We start from the raw sequence: 13360 nt of genomic DNA, 5'->3' as shown, positions 1-13360 counted from the left end.
TTCATATTGGAGCGGTTTCCCGGACAGGGATTATCTTAAACCAAGACTAGGGCTTAGTTACAGGGCAGTGTTTGCCTGCTCACTGGGAAACTGCATTTATTTATAAGATATTATTTATTAGAATGATCTTGCTTGTTCTATAAACACAATGCACTGTGCTTTGTTTTTCTGATTTTCTTGTTTGCTCCTGTAAAGCTGCTTTGGAGCAATGCATATTGTGAAAAGCGCTTTACAAATATACTTGAATTGAAGTTAAATTAGGATATTTAAATCGTTTTAAAAATAACATATCTTAAAAAAACATTCCTGGTGTTTATCTCGAGACATAACAACCACACTGATTCATTTTAAGATATGTCCATGTAAGTTGTTTTCGATAAAGACACCTCTAACATTTAGGGTCTATCATTAGAAAGGTTAGACCCTATCTCACTGAGCATGCGGCACAACTCCTTGTCCAGGCCCTGGTAATCTCAAGGTTGGACTACTGCAATGCTCTCCTTGCTGGTCTTCTTGCAAAGGCTATCAAACCGCTCCAGCTGCTCAGAACGCAGCAGCACGCCTCGTCTTCCAACAGCCCAAAAGGGCTCATGTGACTCCCCTTTTCATCTCTCTCCACTGGCTACTGGTTGAAGCCTGTATCAGATTTAAGTCAGTAATTCTTGCCTACATGACTATCACTGGATCTGCACTGGCTTACTTTCACAGTCTCCTGCACTCCTACACCCCATCAAGATCCCTCCGTTCAGCAAACCAGTTGCGTCTTGTATTGCCTTCTCACAAGGACAGTAAATCGCTTTCCCGCTCATTCTGGTTCACAACTCCTTCCTGGTGGAACATTCTTCCTAACTCTGTCTGGTCAAACACATCTCTCACAACATTTAAAAAACTACTTAAAACCTATCTCTTTTCTGAATACCTGACAGACCAATAAAAAAAAACACTAACCCTTTCTCTCAACAGGTAGTGGTCTAGCTTTTGTTGAAACCAGTAACTTTGTATTAGCACCTACTGTATTATTGCTGCTGTGTGATATATCGCTTGTTGCTCCCTAACTCTTTGTAAATCGCTTTGGATTAAAGTGTCTGCTAAATGACTAAATGTAAATGTAAATGTAACATTTAAATGAGTCTGGGACTAGTTTTAAGCCCTGTCTGGGATACCGACCCATTGTGTTTTAGTACCACATAAATCTCACACTGTGAAATCACAAAATATTCACACATTAATAACACACTCCTAAACAATTATTCAAATAACCACACAATGATAACAGTCACCAATCACTTGATCCCAATGGATGTTAGTTTTCATCGACACAACAAATGTATTTTAACACATTGTCAAAACAGACAATGAAAACTTATCAATACAATATAAGAGTCAAGAGCCCAACTAAAGCAAACACTGATCACAATAATGATGGTTTGCTGAAATGTATACATTTTGATTTAAATCAAGCCATAAATATAATTTGAGAAAAACTAATAAAATTGCTTTTAACAAGTTTTGAGTTGGTCCAAAGTTTCATTTTTTTAAATGTGAATGGATCACTTTTGAAGTAACAAGTTGTTAATAATCTCCATATGGTAAAAACAATATATGTACAGTATATACCACACACACATCACAATTTACAATTAAGTATCTTTTACATTGTTATCTAAGAATCTATAATTTGTTAGTTGAAACAGAAATATTTTATGAGCTCTCAGTCTTACCTTCACAAGCTAGATCTTTGCTGAAGAAATCAGTTCAGGTTTGTCTTTTTATCAATGGGAGGGGTGGGGTGTAAGAAGGTAAACAGGTTTCATTTTTACAAACCAGGATACCAGATAATAGACAAACTTGACAAATGTTACTCAATATCACACACCTTTAAATAAAGAATGGGTTTTGATCATGTTTGTGCCTTCTTAACAATGGTTTAACTGACATGTTTATTTTAGCTATTCATTTGTAAAAAGAAGAATATACATGGTTTACATTTTGATAGATCTACAGTCTTAAAAGAGCTAACAGTGTAGGGGAGTCATAATATAATTTATGTCTCTATAGTCTTCTTCCTGCTCTGCTACTGTCAGATTTTAATCTGGAGGAAAATTAATGACTACAAAGACTAAACAATCCATACAGTATGTGTACCATTAAAGATGTAACATGTAATTCAAATTGTGTGTAAATCTTAATACATAAACATGCCCTCGAAGCTGAACATTTACCTATTTTACATTTCTCCTAAAAGTGTTAAATATTATATGTTAAAAAAAACAGACGTTTGCCATCAGTAATATTGAGAATGTTCAACATTTCTATTCCCCAAAAAATCTATTTTTTATTTAATTTTTGATTTCAACAATGAAAATGGTAAAAAGCGCCATATGAATAAAAGTTAAGTTGAGAATTTTATAACCGTATTTTGAAAGGACTGCTGGAACCTGTAATGACTGTTGACGTTGCTGACATGTAGACAAGGCATACTGTACAATCATAACAAGATTAAAGTTCTGAGGAGTTTCCTGAACATCGACATAATTTGTTGCTTAGCACGCCTGATAGCACAATCCATCTGGGTAACGTCTATTTGATGTCTGCATTTACATCTGCAAGAAATCTGCAATATGTCTAGGAGACGTCTGAACATCTGTAATACGTTTGCTAAAGATCTGGAGATCTGCTGTGTAAAAACATCTGCTAAGCATCTTAGAAAGAGAAGCTTTACATCCATTCTAAATCAAACACATTTTACAGACATCTTCTAGATATCTATATGACGTCTGACAGCAGACATCTCCCAGACGTATTGCAGATAAGCAAACTATGTATTGCAGATGTCTTGAAGATGTAAATGCAGACTTCAAATAGATGTAAACCAGATGTATGTGTGCTATCAGGATATGAAGCGTTGTTGGAGAAACTGCTAGTCACGAACAACACTGGCTGCGTCACCAGCTACAACAATGTCCACAATGCAACACAAAAACTAGTGAGCATCAATGACATTTTTTGAAGTATTCTAACTGAAATCACATGAGCCAACTCAATAAACATCACAAAAGCTCACATTGTGTAAGAAATGTATTAAGTTACGATTTTCTTTGGATGTGCAATCTATGATTTTAATTAATGTTGTACCTGCCTGGCATAATAAATGATTATTGTTGATTATATCTGAATTCTTCAGAGACTGTTATTACGGGTTGTTAGGATTGAGTTGTGTTTGGTTGGGTGTGTTGGTTTCTTTTTCTTTGTGACAGGTTCTCTTATTGGAAATGATATGTGTTAAATACACATCTTACAGACATTTTCTAGATGTCAATGTGACGTCTGACAGCAGACATTTCTGAGAAACTGATAGTCACGAAAAACACTGGCTGCGTCACCAACTACAACAATGTTCACAATGCAACACAAAAACCAGTGAGCATCGATGATCCGTATGTTCCCTTACTGAAAATCACTTGACACTTTTGAAGTATTCTAACTGAAATCACAAGAGCCAACTCAATAAACATCACAAGACGCAAACTTTAGAAAAGACAAACGTTTATTTTTACTTCACATAAACACACATTGCTAGAAGGGGAACGTAATCTACCAAACATTTACAATAAATATTCTGATATTAACATTTTATGTATGAAACATGTAACAGATTAATCAAAGTGTGTTCACGATTACAAAAACAAATGTTTGAAAAATAAAACCAGAGAGAGCTTGTTTGTGCCGGATGTTGATAAACACAAGTGGTAATGTTTCACAACACGTTTACAGTGGAATAAACCCACCCGATGGCGCTGTAGCATTGACGCCACTGGCTTTGGTCCTCTACACAGGCCTACAAGTGAACGAGTTGCTGCGGGTTTTCTGGACAGAATGCGTAGCATCAGCTTTTTCTCAACTGGTTTATGCTCGAAGTTGAATACAAAAATCGTTTTGTGTTTTGTACTTGAAGTATTTTCTACAAAGGGAGCCATAATGTGAGAAAAAGACGAGAGCAGATCATTTTCAGTTTGTCTATTTATGACACAGAAAGGTCAACTATGTTTTAAGATCATTTTTACTTTTATTTTGAGGTCTATATGTATTTATACATCCATGAAGTTGATGAGCTGGTATCCTCACAGACTTGCAGACTTTATCACGTGTGTGTACTCCATTTTAATCTCATATAATTTTGCTGTGCTAGGTGTTACTAAACTGCATCCAATCATTGAAGATCAGAAGTATCAAAAAACCTGTTAATGTCTCTTGTTTCATACATAAAATTAGTTGAATATTAATCGTAAATGTTTGGTAGATTATGTTCACTGTCTGGCAATGTGTGTTTATGTAAAGTAAAATAAACGTTTAAAAAAAAATTTTCACTAAGGGAACACAGGGATCATCGATGCTCACTGGTTTTTGTGTTGCATTGTGAACATTGTTGTAGCTGGTGACGCAGCCAGTGTTGTTCGTGACTAGCAGTTTCTCCAACAACGCTTCATATCCTGATAGCCAACATACATCTGCTTACATCTATTTGAAGTCTGCATTTACATCTGCAAGACATCTGCAATACATTGTTTGCTTATCTGCAAAACGTCTCGGAAATGTCTGATGTCAGACGTCACATAGACATCTAGAAAATGTCTGTAAGATGTGAATGCAACACATATCATTTCCAATAAGAGAACCTGTCACAAAGAAAAAGAAACCAACACATCCAACCAAACACAACTCAATCCTAACAACCGGTAATAACAGTCTCTGAAGAATTCAGATATAATCAACAATAATCATTTATTATGCCAGGCAGGTACGACATTAGTTAAAATCATAGATTGCACATACAAACGAAATCCTAATTTAATAAATTTGTTACACAATGTGAGCTTTTTGTGCTAACATTTATAACCAGCAGGTGGTGATTGTTTAGAAATTTTTGTTCAGAGATTTTGCACTTAAACACATGTGATATTGTTATTTAAGACTTTCAGGATTAGGATGAGCGCTTGTACCTAATTTAATTTAACACTTATTTGTGAAATGAGTGAAAAATGACATGAAAGAGTGACGTCTGCGCTTTAATCACCAAATCCTAACTGAAAGTGGTTCTGCTGATCAAGACCAAATATACTTAAAAGTTTTTTCAAACTTTATAAGGGTGAAAGAAATAAAGAAGAGACAGTGACAGAATATATGAGGTAAATGCATGGAGCTATTCTTTATTACACACGTTTGAATGTGAACATAAATGACTGTCCATTTCATCATTAAACAGAAGCATCTACATCCAGTGAGTACCGAGAAATATAAACAAAAATCTTTAATTGCTTTATATAAATTAAATTCAGTCCTGTGTTATATGGAATGAATGCCACTTTCTCTAATTTAAATAACTCACCCAAACTAACCTAAAACAGATAATATTTGTTTGTAAAACTTTGTCACAGCATTTTAAGAACCCTACAACCCTCTCTCTGCACACTTGAGGGGCCGGATTGTTAAATAATGAAACAAATTGGAGATAAAACAGATGTCAGCATGTAAACTCATATAACTAAGCAACAGTATGAACACTTTACATATTTATTCATGTAGACTTTACTTCCTCTATTTAGCCATTTAACAAACAATATAAACATTTTGAGATTCAGTGTAAATTTAAAGTGACATATAGTATATTGGGGGGCACAGTGGCTTAGTGGTTAGCACGTTTGCCTCACACCTCCAGGGTTGGGGGTTCGATTCCCGCTTCCGACTTGTGTGTGTGGGTGGAGTTTGCATGTTCTCCCCGTGCCTCGGGGGTTTCCTCCGGGTACTCCGGTTTCCTCCCCTGGTCCAAAGACATGCATGGTAGGTTGATTGGCATCTCTGGAAAAATTGTCCGTAGGGTGTGAGTGCCTTATCCTTGAACTGCCACCTTATCGTGGTGGAGGGGTTTGAGTACCCGAAAGACCCTAGGAGCTATGTTGTCTGGGGCTATATGCCCCTGGTAGGGTCTCCCAAGGCAAACAGGTCCTAGGCGACGGGTCAGACCAAGAGCGGTTCAAAATAACCTTATGATGACGACAATATCGAGGACCGTGACGTCGCCCGGCATGGCGCAGCCGGGGCCCCACCCTGGAGCCAGGCCTGGGGTTGGGGCTCGTATGCGAGCCCCTGGTGGTCGGGCCTTTCCCCATGGGGTTCGGCCGGGCTCAGCCCGAAGGAGCGACGTGGGATCACCTCTACGCACAGCTTGGGCTCTGGAACCACACTTCTCGAGGGAGGATGGACTCTTCACTACTCTGGAGTTGCCCAGGGTGAGAGGCGGCGGACTGGTGTGGGTTTGCTTATAGCCCCCCAGCTCAGCCGCCATATGTTGGAGTTTACCCCGGTGAACGAGAGGGTCGTTTCCCTGCGCCTTCGGGTCGGGGGTAGGTCTCTCACTGTCGTTTGTGCCTATGGGCCAAATGGCAGTGTAGAGTACCCGGCCTTCTTGGAGACTCTGGGAGGGGTGCTGGAAAGCGCCCCGACTGGGGACTCCGTCGTATTGCTGGGGGACTTCAACGCCCACGTGGGCAACGACAGTGACACCTGGAGGGGCGTGATTGGGAGGAACGGCCCCCCTGATCTGAACCCGAGTGGTGTTCTGTTATTGGACTTCTGTGCTAGTTACAGTTTGGCCATAACGAACACCATGTTCAAGCATAAGGGTGTCCATCAGTGCACATGGCACCAGGACACCCTAGGCCGGAGGTCGATGATCGACTTTGTAGTTGTTTCATCTGACCTACGGCCGAATGTCTTGGTCACTCGGGTGAAGAGAGGGGAGGAGCTGTCAACTGCTCAACACCTGGTGGTGAGTTTGATCCGATGGCGGGGGAGGAAGCTGGACAGACTCGGCAGACCCAAACGTACTGTAAGGGTTTGTTGGGAACGTTCCAACTTTTCTCAAAGTGAAACCAACTTGTCTCTAAGTGAAACCAACTTTTCTCAAAGTGAAACCAACATTTCTCAAAGTGAAACCAAATTTTTAGAACAAAATTAATATAATGGGTTATAATGGCAGCGTAAAAAGAGTTAATTTAATGTTACCTGTCAATGTCTTTCTAATGTATTTGTCACGGTTCATGGATCCGTGTGTTCATTCCTGCTTGTTGGTCTCATGTCTGTTTGCTGATGAGCGCTCCCTGGCTGCTTAGGGAACTGACTAGCAATCAACTTGGCGGCACCTGCCTATATCGGCCCTGCCATTCAAAGCTCCTTGTCAGATTGTTGTGACTCTTGCTCAGTGTTCACCCTTAGTCTCTTGTCAGATCTGTCCATGAGTAGCGGGGATTGTCATCCTGCTGAGGATTTCCAGTGGCCGTTTGGATCTTCGGTATGGTTGGACTAAATCTGTAGACGATTGGAGATCAGCATCTAGACACCTCTCACTTTGACTTCCTCCTATTATTGTCCTGTCGTCGCTATCCTTATAACATTAAATATTGTTACACTTGCAATGGGATTCTGTGTTCTCTCAGCCGTGATAGTATTCGGGGAGATGGTGGTCTAGTGGGTTAAACCACTGAACTAGTAAATCAAAAGGTTGCTGATTCGATCCCAGCAGCCACCACCAGTGTGTCCTTGAGCAAGACACTTTACTCCATGTTGCTGTAATAAGTGCACTGTAAGTCGCTTTGGATAAAAGCGTCTGCCAAATGCCTAAATGTAAATGTAAACCAAAAATCGAACATGTCCAGGTGACACAATGAAACTGTGAACGTAGCCTCACAAGACACCTTGATATATGGCAGCATGCAAGACTGTACCAAGTACTGCACACAAGTTAACACGTTTTTTTAATTAAAACCATGGCACAACAAACTGGCCATATCTTGGGTATAGTTATCAGTGTACAGTAACTATTATAATAACCATACTTCAACCCCTGATAGATCGTAGATTCTGAATTTCTTAAAAGCCACTAGTGTGTGTATTTTCTTAGAAGTGATTAAAGCGGCCCTGCAACAGCGTTTCATCCACTTTGACTTCTTAACAATGTTAAACGTGCTCTCTTCTCATGCTTAACATGGTCAACTTGTCAAAAAACGAGTTGGATGTATTATGTAGTGTTTATGTGCTCGATACACTCCCCCAGTGTTCGTAGAGGTTTCAGAAAGTTTCTTTCGAACATGAAAAATCATTACATCACAACTTTTCTTAGGCCCTTATTGGATAATTCTCCCGGTAAAGGAGCGCCTACGTGTAACCCAGCAAGACAAATAGTGCGACCATACGTCATCACCCAGTGAATGCGAAGAGAACGCCCACGCACACACCATAACCTTTTTTCACTAGTGTAGGAGTTGCGGCAAGTGCTGAGAAGAAGGATTTTTCAATTTGTATCATACCAAGAATCTGCAATGGCTGTGGAAGTTTGTTTTTAACTGTGAAGGAAAGAAATTGTTGTTTAGCTTTCCCTTCCTTAGCTTTCCTTTTCTGGATCAAATATGTATGGCTGAATGAGTCTGTATGGCATAGTTACTTGAAGACAATAAAGTAGCTAATCTTTTATTTACTTCGATATCACAGCTAGCTGACCGCTAAGCAAAGGCTGTGCGAACTAACTTTTTAGCTCCGCCCCCTCGTAACTCTGTTCTTACGCCCATGACACATCCTAAGACATCGTCTTTATACGGAAAGAAGTGTCCCGCTGTATCTGTCTTGTATAAATGTGATCAAACTAAAGACTCTACGGTTATTAGCAGGTTGCGATACTATTCTGTAAGTACTCAAGACTAACATGAGATATGTACATGTATACATAGGTATGTGCAATCCCCTGGGATCGAACCCACAACCATCACACTACTCTTACCACTGAGCTACAGGAAAGTTATATATTAAAGGTTACTGTCATGGTTCTCGGTGTGAGAGATGGCTTGAGAACCCAAGTGCAGGCAGACACAGACGGTATTGATGTAACAGATATTTATTAAATAAACAACAAGACAAAACAAAGACCCACGATGGGGTAAAAACAAGACAGGGCTATAAAAATAAACTTTAACAATGAACGAGGACACTGACTGAAGTAAGACTACAGACAAACACTGGTACAAACACTAAACTGACACTTACTACAACTGGGGGAACAGGAACCAGAACAAGTACACCGGTATACGAACAAGAACATCAAGCAAACAGCAAACAGGTATCAAACATGAAACAGCAAAAAGTAATGCACGAGCAACGAGACAAAGAAACATGAGGACTCTTTATAGGGAAGGTAATTGCTGTGATTTATTTTAATATCCTCAGCACTAAGCCTACTTGTTACCAGTAATTATTTGGAAGAATATGACTTAATATGAAAATGCAGTAACTGTCATGGTTCCACTATCATGTCATGTTTTATTCTTGTCTCAAGTGGAGCCATGGCATTGCCTGATGGTTTTATGTGGGGAGAGATGTTTTTGACAATGACGGTCTTCCATACTCTCCCCGAGTCGCGTGATCATTCCTACCCTCCTGTTTCCTAGTTTCTGTTAATTACCTTCCCTATAAAGAGTCCACATGTTTCTTTCTCTCGTTGCTCGTGCATTACTTCTTGCTGTTTCATGTTTGATACCTGTTTGCTGTTTGCTTGATGTTCTTGTACCGGTGAACTTGTTCTGGTTCCTGTTCCCCCAGTTGTAGTAAGTGTCCATGACATAAGCCCCCCCTTTAATGAACACCTCCAGGTGTTCACCAAGGGGTAACTAACAAGACAAGACTGACTTAGACAAGGACAAAAACCAGACAGACAAGGCAAACATGACAAGAGGCATACAAGACATGATAATAACTGGGTTGGGGTGGGATAATAAAAATAACAGACATGGGAGGGGGGGTGGGGGCAGACAAGAAAACGTGGGAAGTCCAGAAGGGGTAGGGCTGGGTGGGGAAGTGCCTTGACGGCGGCTGGGCAGCCGGACTTGACGGCGGCTGGGCAGCCGGACTTGACGGCGGCTGGGCAGCCGGACTTGACGGCGGCTGGGCAGCCGGACTTGACGGCGGCTGGGCAGCCGGACTTGACGGCGGCTGGGCAGCCGGACTTGACGGCGGCTGGGCAGCCGGACTTGACTGCGGCTGGGCAGCCGGACTTGACGGCGGCTGGGCAGCCGGACTTGACCCATGTCCCATGTGGAACCTCACCCCCGGGATCGCTACGGTTGGCCACGTACCTGACCATGTCCGCAAACCCCAAGGGAGCCAGCAGCCTCTTCTCCGACGGTGTGAGGCGCCGGGTGAGGCAGCAGTTGAAGATCGTCTTCAACTCCGCCTCACCAAACTCGGTCACCTCCGCCACCGCCGAGAATGCTCTGGCGAACTCCTGGTCACCATAATTCCCCTGGCGGAATCCAAGTATCAAGTGGGCCTGGCGAGACCGCAAGGACAACGTCGTACCGTCCATGCTGCCTACTGGGTTCTGTGTTGGCTCGTGCATTCTGTCATGGTTCTCGGTGTGAGACATGGCTTGAGAACCCAAGTGCAGGCAGATACAGACGGTATTGATGTAACAGATATTTATTAAATAATCAACAAGACAAAACAAAACAAAGACCCACGATGGGGTAAAAACAAGACAGGGCTATAAAAATAAACTTTAACAATAAACGAGGACACTGACTGTACTAAGACTACAGACAAACACTGGTACAAACACTAAACTGACACTTACTACAACTGGGGGAACAGGAACCAGAACAAGTTCACCGGTACAAGAACATCAAGCAAACAGCAAACAGGTATCAAACATGAAACAGCAAGAAGTAATGCACGAGCAACGAGAGAAAGAAACATGTGGACTCTTTATAGGGAAGGTAATTAACAGAAACTAGGAAACAGGAGGGTAGGAATGATCACGCGACTCGGGGAGAGTATGGAAGACCGTCATTGTCAAAAACATCTCTCCCCACATAAAACCATCAGGCAATGCCATGGCTCCACTTGAGACAAGAATAAAACATGACATGATAGTGGAACCATGACAGTTACTGCATTTTCATATTAAGTCATATTCTTCCAAATAATTACTGGTAACAAGTAGGCTTAGTGCTGAGGATATTAAAATAAATCACAGCAACCAACGCATCTTCGGAATAACGTGAAGTGCCTCAAAAGTGCTCTCAGGCGCCACCAACTGGCCGTTTTCAGCAGATTTTTGGTAAGCAGATAGCATATAAGTATTTTATGCAATATAATGTAGCCAAACCAGAGAATGAAGTCCAGAGGATTCCAGCATTCGTATATATGTAATTTGCATAGTTGTAAATTATAGGCAGGGATTATGCTAATTGTGAATGAACGTACATGCGAATGACCTGTTTACGAATGATTGTAATTCAATAACATACACATAATTTACTACAATATACGAGGTATTTGTGAATCTGCAATATGTGTTTCACGCAGAAATGACTCGGAATTTAACCATATATTTACTAATATTTCACGAATGAAAGTTTTCGTCTGAAAATGACTGACATGGCAGACTGACAATTGCGTATGGGATTAATTTTGTGCCAAAAAAATTAACTCAAATTTAAAAAAAGCTCAATTGCAAGAATGTGACATGATTTTAAAATAAACTGCATTTTAAATTAATTTTCTAAATTTCGTTTTTGCAAATAATAGTTTTTCAATTCACTGCTAGATTTTTCATTTGCGCTTTCAGAGTTTTCTTTTACACTTGTCAAATTTCCGTTCGCTTTTCTGGCACAAATCTCATGTGTGGGCGGAACTTTTTGGCCACTTTACGCTGATTGGTTTGTGTTTTTGATTGACAGTTCCCTGACAAGGAATTTGATACTGAAGACGGCGCAAGGTATTTTAGAGAGTGTTCTGCATTATCTCGTTTTTAGTGTTTGTACCTAAACTTACTTTCATATTTAGTTAGTATATTAGATAGTAGTTAGTATTTGAAGTTGTGTAGTCATGTGCGGTGTGCATATGAGCGTCTTCCTCATCATCATCCTCCCCACCCTCAGGTAAATGAATGCAATACAGATAATAAAAAGAATGACTAAAGGTTTCTTTTCCTGTAAAGTAGCAATTATGCCTTTACTGATCTCGTTCATGAACGTGTTTTATAGTTTTTTTCACGTATTATTTTTTGGACTTTAAGGATTATTTTCTTTAAAGGATCAAACAATATGCATTATAACATTAAAAATGAAGACGAGTTACAGCTTATTTGGTTGTGAGAAATTAACATGCTAAATGAAAACATCGCTGCAGCATACTGTACAGAAATAAAAACCTACCAAATTTTATTATCTCGGTTACATGAACATACTTCTTAGGGTGACTTTCATTTTCAGCTGTGGAGGATGTTGATGTCACTCTTTCAAATAGTCTCATTTTGAAGAATTAAGTGCCATTATAAGTCTTTCTTTACAGTCACAGAAAGTACACCTTATAAAATTGTGTCAATAAATTCAAATGACATTAATGTTTTTTAAACGCTACAGCAAAACAAATTCATAAGGCGACACAATTAGAGGTCTTCAGAATGTTTTTAATGTAAGGTAGAAACCATACATAAAATGACAAAATGATTATAATCTATAAATAATAAATTTGAACTGAAAACATAACACCTAAATGTAATATCTCATCAAAACTCACTAGGCATCTTGTTTTCCTGATATCATTGTAATTATAAATTATAGGCTGCTGTATTGTTATGTGAATATGTCTATCTATTTTATATTCACTCAAAGTTGGCTTGTTGTTGCGGCGTGATAGAGCCTGGAAGCGTGTGTCCAACTTTAAGCGCGTGAGAGATGGCAACCCTGCTAATATAAAATAAGAAAGTAATTTAAGTATAAACACTAAAACAAAACAATACAGAAAACCGAAAGCAGATTCTTTCTAATTAGATGCATTGTCTTGAGTATCGACTTCCTGGTCAGGGAGATGACAATCCAAATCTCACAAGCCAATGAAAGTAAAGTGGCCATAAATTCCACCCACATGTGAGATTTGTGCCAGAAAGGTGAACGTAAACTTGATAAGTGTGAACGAAAACTAGGAAAGCACAAATGAAAACTGGCAAACTATTATTTGCAAAAACTAAACTTCGAAAATTGTTAAGAAGAAGTTGTTTATTTGAAAAGCATTTCACATTCTTTCAGTTGAGTTTATTGTTTTCATTATGAAAGTGTTTTTCCCCTTATTATATATGTTTGTTAGTTTTTTAAGGGTTACGTCCATTTTTATTGGCACAAAAATAGTTTGATACCATCCTGGTACGGGCAACAAACACACTGGCCTACATGTTTACAGGTTGGTCTGGGATTTCTAGACAAAATGCGTAATATTATTTACATTTCTCAAGCGGTTTATGATCTAAGTTGAGTAC

This window comes from Triplophysa dalaica, chromosome 7, assembly GCF_015846415.1.
Source record: "Triplophysa dalaica isolate WHDGS20190420 chromosome 7, ASM1584641v1, whole genome shotgun sequence".
In the NCBI taxonomy this organism is placed as follows: Eukaryota; Metazoa; Chordata; class Actinopteri; order Cypriniformes; family Nemacheilidae; genus Triplophysa; species Triplophysa dalaica.
This window is presented reverse-complemented; position numbering follows the sequence as displayed.